We start from the raw sequence: 6,918 nt of genomic DNA, 5'->3' as shown, positions 1-6,918 counted from the left end.
TATTATCTATTTATGGTTTTTTTTTTGTATGAAAAACTATTTATTAAAATTCTACAAAAATACTAATTAAAAGTCACTTAAAAGAAATTTAAAAAAAACTAGTTGGTAGGAAAATTATTTTTGTTGTTTTTTTATCTAAAAGAAAAAAACAATTAATCAATCAAAGAGAATAAAAGAAAAAAAAAAACTATTTTTATTACCTAGTTTGGTGAGGGAGGAGAGAGAGTAGTGAGAGAAAGGAGAAAGGAGAGAGAGAGAGAGAGAGAGAGAGAGAGAGAGAGAGAGAGAGAGAGAGAGAGAGGAGAAAGAGAGTAGAGAGAGAGAGAGAGAGAGAGGAGAAAGAGAGTAGAGAGAGAGAGGAGAAAGTATAGTGATATAGTGAAGAGTGGAAGTGAGAAATGATTTTGCATGGACTTGTATTTATATTGCTAATCATTGGCTCATGATTCATAATCCTTGAATGTGGGACTTGGAATATTTTGCAACACATCTTTTTCCATTTTTCCAATGTGGGACTTGCAACACAACTTTTTCCATTTTTTCAATGTGGGACTTTAATATGTGTATGGTGCAATTGTGTGTTGCTTTGCTTTTTTCTTTCATGCCGTGGTGCTCACTTTAGACACTTATATCTCAAGCCATTGGTGGTTAAATGAAGCAAGAATGGTGTCATATCAAAGAGGGAATGGGATAGAACAAGATTGGTGTTGAAAATATCTCAAGATAAGGCTTGGAAGTATGAGAAAAATAGCCTTGAACTCATGCAATCACCACTGCACACGCCCAGCAAGATGCTGTCCCATGCGTATGGCCAGAACGTGACTCTGTGAGGGTGGTACTTTGAGCCTCTCTATCTCGATCAATACATGTCCAAAATCAGTGATACTGGTCTCATTGGATAGAGGACATGGCAAGGAATAGCTTAGAACTGGGCTTGTTTAAGATAGAGACTTGTGGAGGAAGAAATAGGCCTTGACATTTGGCCCACCATGTGTTTGCTGAAATGCGTTGCATGCCCAGAATTCTGTGTCACGGCTGCCTGCAGAGTTTGGTCAGGGTTGGGGCACCACTTTGAAGGCTTGCATCTCACTCAATATTTGTCCAATTGTACCCATTCTTGTTTCAATGGATAGAGGAAATGGCAAAGAAGAGAATGATACCAAGTTTGCGTTCATATCACTTCTGTACAGCTCTAAAAATGACTGGAGATTTGGCATGCCATGTGTTTGTGAAAATGCCAGGTCATGACCTGACTGGTGACCTGGAATGTGACTTGATTCAAATGAGTTTCCAGCAACTTCACACCACTTTAACTCTTCATACAAGCTTCAAATGAAAAAGTGTCCAACTACAAAGTTGTTCTCCTCCATGAGAGGAACAACTTTGATGTTGGAAACTTTTCCGGAAAATATCGTTTGCCACGTGTAATCTGGTGCTGAAGTGGACTGCTCAACAAGATTTAAGACATCAAAAATTTTTCTAAGTGTTGGAATGTCTTTTTTCTATTTTTTTCCAACTTTTTGCCGAACTCCCGATTTTATCCATTCTTCGACTTTTCTTGATTAATTTTCCACCAAAAGTCAATATCCGAATAATTTTCCCGATTTTGACCCAAAAGTCAACTGTTCCGATTCTTCCGAGTATTGATGAAATTCCCGATTAAATCTCTTCCACTCACATCCAGTCAAACAAACACATCCCCACAGTCAGTATGAGAAGTTTTCCACACATAGAAGCCACTTCTGATTAAATGTTGACCAGAAAGTCAACTGGTTGACTTTGGTCAAAGAAACCCTGATTTAAAGAACCAGATGATTTGCAAGCTTGTACCCTCTAATCAATGCCCTGATTTAAAGCAGAGAGACACCCCAATCCAGGAGGACTTCAATGAACATAGAGCCACATGATTATACCTCAGTTTTCTCATTCTTTGATCACACTTCTTTGTAATGGAGCTTTTTCTTGTTGGCCATTAAATAACACCTATGATATGAATGCATGGGTATGGATTATGACCTAAGTGATGTATGTACATGAACCATAAGCCACATGAATAGGGTAGGACAAATTTGGGGTATGACAGCTGCCCCTATTTAATCTTCTTATACTCGAGGGTGAGATTGGCGCTAGCCTTTCGAATGCTCGAGATAGAAGAAGATTAAATACCAAGGCCTGAAATTTGTCCTGAAGAGAAGGTGGTGTAAATGTTATCCTTATTTTTTGTTTTGATATCTGCTGGGGAAAGAGAAATTTTTGTTTTTTCTGATGGGAAAGTTTATGGTAAGGGATTGAAATGGGGTAGCTTGTAACGTAGCCAAGGTGCCAATACAAGGTTCTCAATGGAAATGATTGTCGTATGAAACTATGATTGGAAAGTATGGGTTTGATGGAAAGGTAGGACCTACGATCCGTGACTCGAAACTAGGGTAAGGTCAACGGACCTACGACCCACAAGAAATGAAAAAGATGAGGATAAGGTCAACGGACCTACGATCCACAAGAAATGAAAAAGATGAGGATAAGGTCAACGGACCTACGATCCACAAGAAATGGAAAAGATGAGGATAAGGTCAACGGACCTACGATCCACAAGAAATGAAAAAGATGAGGATAAGGTCAACGGACCTACGATCCACAAGAAATGAAAAAGATGAGGATAAAGTCAACGGACCTACGATCCATAAGAATGAAAAAGATGAGGATAAGGTCAACGGACCTACGATCCACAAGAAATGAAAAAGATGAGGATAAGGTCAAAGGACCTACGATCCACAAGAAATGAAAAAGATGAGGATAAGGTCAACGGACCTACGATCCATAAGAATTGAAAGAAAGGATAAACATCAACACTGGGGTTGGAGGACGTCAACGCTGAGGTTGGAGCATATCAACACTGAGGTTGGGGGACATCAACACTGAGGTTGTGAAAGGAAAGGCGTCGACACTGAGGTCGAGGACATCAACACCGAGGTTGGGACGAGGAAAGATAAGCATCGACACTGAGGTTGTGAATAACGATTGGCATCGACACAGAGGTCGGTGAAGGAGTGATAGGCATCAACACAGAGGTTGGACAAGGAAAAGATAAGCGTCAACACTGAGGTTGAAAAAGGAAAGGTATCGACACTGAGGTCGAAGGAAGAAAGAATTAATATCAACACTGAGGTTGTAAATTAGTTTTGAAATGGTTTGCCAGGACGGAAGGCAAAGGATACACAACACAGGGGTTGGATATAAAAGTTTTCCCGTACGAGGGAAAAGGACCACGAAGACTAGTGACGACTAGACTCGATCAAAAGACATAATCACGAAGATGTTGATGCTGGCGAAGCATAAGAATTACATTAATCCCTCAGGCCAAAGGCGGGGTGTAACTCTTCAAGAGCGGCAATCGTTCGAATTGCCACACACCAAGTATGGTTATTCAAATGATTGAAAAATGAGGTAGGTTGAATGCCCACCCTCACTCACACTCTAATCTTCACGCAGCACACGGGAAATAACCTCGGAGACAACGATTCTGACGAAGAAAGACAGGAGAGAGAAGATAAGATTTCTTTTTGGGATTGAGAATACCAGGTATTGGCACCATGGTTTGAGGAGATTTGTGATGTAGTAGCAGATATCAATCAGAGTTTGTAAGGACAACTTTTCTGTGGGGATGTATCATCGTCTTGATTGAATGTTGATTTGTATTATCTGGCTTATTCTTTGTATGCATGTTTGAATTTTTCTGTGGCGTGATGATCCATTGTAATGGATATGCTACGCTTTTTGAGGATGCAATGCTATATGCAATGGATTCTATATGCAAAAGTGCCAAATAAAGGCGTCGGTGTGATAGAGAAGCATGATTATTGGGGTCCGTTGCTTGTTATCTTGAGCTACCAATACGAATTGGTGTCGGAAACCTTATAGTACCAAAGATCATTGGCAAATGTATTGAGGGTTAGAGCTTAGCTTTGCTGGGGATGAAGGGACTTAATATGACTTTCCCTACATCTTGAATTGCTTGGGGACGGTGAGCTTGAGGAGATTCCCTCGATTTACCATGTTGAGAATGAGAAATTCAGATAAGAAGCCCATATTGGGGAAGCGGAACAACTCCCATGAGAAATAAACTCATGTGCTTGGGGAGGGACCGAAGTTCCAGGAGAAATAAACTCCTATGATTGAGGAGGGAGCAATAAAACTCAGAAGATTGTGCCCCAAGCTTCGTGGACTATGGAGGAATTTTCCCCAAAGGATCCTTGGAGAGATTTGTCAAATCTCGACGTAACTGCCCTAGATCGGTTGAACCCAAGAGAGATTCCTCGACTTGATTGCCCTAGATTGATGGAAACTTGAACGGATGCCTCAGTTGACAGAGTCTTCACACAACTTGCCCCTTGGAGTAATCAGCCTTTAAAGTGAATGGCTCATGGAATCGATCAACTTTTCTGCAGTTGTTCATTGTTTGATCTTCCTTGATGTCGAGTGTTTATTCACAAGTAAAAGATATTTGTTTTGAAGATGATAATCTTAATGCAATGCTTATGCTAGCTTCGAGATCAAAGTTATTAAAACAAAGTTGTGACATTCAGTGTTTGAATTATTTGTCATATCGATATCAACATAAATGGTAAGCAAACATCTAGGAGTCAGTTTTACACAACTTGCTTTTGAAATAAACCCTGCTTCAATTAGGTCTTTTAAGGGTTGTAACGTGGCCTGGTTCACGGTTTTAGAAAGAAAGGATTTAAGGCTCAAAGTCTAACCTAACCCACCCATTCTTCGTGATGTTCTCCAGTCCTAAGTTCAACTTAACCTGATACGAGCGTCCATCCTTCAAGAGGATTTTGAGATAATTGAGGAACCAATGAAGTCTTCTTGGACATGGCAGTCACTCACTTTCGTTTTTTGGTGTCTGATCACCCGACTTTGTTCCTTTGATGAGGACCTTTATTTTGTAATCCTCGTTTTTCGCTTCTGCTTTGCCTTTCTTTTTGTTTCCCTAACTTTTGCCTGGACAAATTCTTTCGAATTTTATTTTGGAGTCCAGCGGGATGCCCTAATTTTGCCTAAGTCACTTGTTTTCACGTTGTTGACTTAGCGGACTCTTTTTTTTTTTTTCAATCCTTTCTTTTTTGAATAAGTCGTGTGATCCTGAATCTCTGACTTGTGGGAGTGATTGTGACTGCCTCATTCTTTGATTGATGAGGGATTACCATTGTAGTATTGACTTTCCTCAATCTTTTTGAAAGATAACCATTGTTGTATCCTTGGATGCATACTCCTGATGAATTCTGAATGCTCGACCAGATTAATTGAATGCTACCCTGCCCCTGGGTTAAATGTGAGGGTTTTTTTTTGTATAGAAAAGAAACTCCAACTTCAAGGCTCAAAGGGGTTAACGAAGGTCTATCTCCCTTATATCTCCAGTGTTTGGGGATTTGAAACAATGCCTGTACATCCTCAGCGGGGTTTTATTCAAAAGCACACAATTTTAGATTTTGCGTTTTTATTTTTTCATCATTCTCCTTTTGATATTTTTGCTTAATCCAGAGTTTGATATCGATAGACAGAAAGATATGAGTGAACACGAATGGATTGATTCGAAACTAGCATATGCAATGCATTTTTATTTTCATTAAAAAACAAACAAGTTTTACATGGAAGAAACATTTAACAAAACAAGGAAAATTACAAATGAAATGCAAAAATGAATTGATGATTGCCATAGTTGAGGAGGCTTGACTCCGTTTGGACTTGTTGATCTTGAATACTTTTTGCAGTCCTTTCCAAATACTTCAGATTACTCCAAAAGAGAACTCCAACGAAGTCACCCATGAGTCGTAAACTTTTGCCTTGCTTTAGGGATTCGAGCAATACGAGTGATGCAATGCTCAAGATAAGAGTACGTCTTGCTTATCCCTCGTGCGGGAGCCCCAAGCATAGTTGCTAGAGCAGTAATCGCCATCATAAATGGAAGTACCTTGCATGGTCATCAAATTGAGGAGATCTATTTGTGGTGAAGAAGACCCAATACTTGAATCTTAACCAATTGAAGTTCCAACAAACAGGGAAGCAAATGGGAACAAGGCAATAGAATCACGTCAATTTGTTTCTCATATTCTTCTTGTCTCTGTTAACTAGCAAGGCCACTGAGAAGGAAATCCTGACAAAAGGCAACTGAGATATGAAGCAGGACCTTGTGAATGAGAAGCGTTGTGTAGAACACTCTTGATTACCACATGGAAGAAGATTTTGACGAAATCACCTAGGAATTTGTAACGCTTTTATGGATTCGAGCAATGCAAATGATGCAATGCTCAAGATAAGAGTACGTCTTGCTTATCCCTCGATCGGGAGCCCCAAGCAACTTCCACACATGTACAGGAGATGATTACCAATTGGCTTCAATATCCATCATTAGGAGTGAGAGTGGATGATCCTTGCATTTCTTGATATCAGGCATTAGGCACAAACCAACAACATCTGAATCAGTGGAGTCACGACTTTTTATGGCTTTCAATCTTTTCTCCAAGAGGTGGAACCTTTTGTCAATTTAATACTTGGAAACTTGCAGACTTCAATTTCTAAATTGTTCTCATCTCAATCAAAACCCCACGAAGTTGTTCCAATGATAACTTTCAGGCACATAGCGGTGAGAAGTTAACTTTGTTGCTAAAGTCAGAACTTGAGTAGAAAGGGCCCCATAAGCTTCTGAGAGAACCATGAAATGCATGATAGTATGAATGCATGTTTCATTTCTAAGGGATCTTAAAGTCTTTTCATCAACTTTCCTTTTTCTTTTTTTTTATCTCTTTTGGAATCAAAACCTCTTTTTTTTTTCGGTATATAGTATTTTTCTTTTCTTTTTTCTGATTTTTTCCCCCTTTTTTTTTTTGGAAATAGACTTTAGGATCCCCCACAAAT

The sequence above is a fragment of the Vicia villosa genome, unplaced genomic scaffold, assembly GCF_029867415.1.
Source record: "Vicia villosa cultivar HV-30 ecotype Madison, WI unplaced genomic scaffold, Vvil1.0 ctg.001098F_1_1, whole genome shotgun sequence".
NCBI lineage: Eukaryota > Viridiplantae > Streptophyta > Magnoliopsida > Fabales > Fabaceae > Vicia > Vicia villosa.
Note: the sequence above shows the minus strand (reverse complement) of the source record.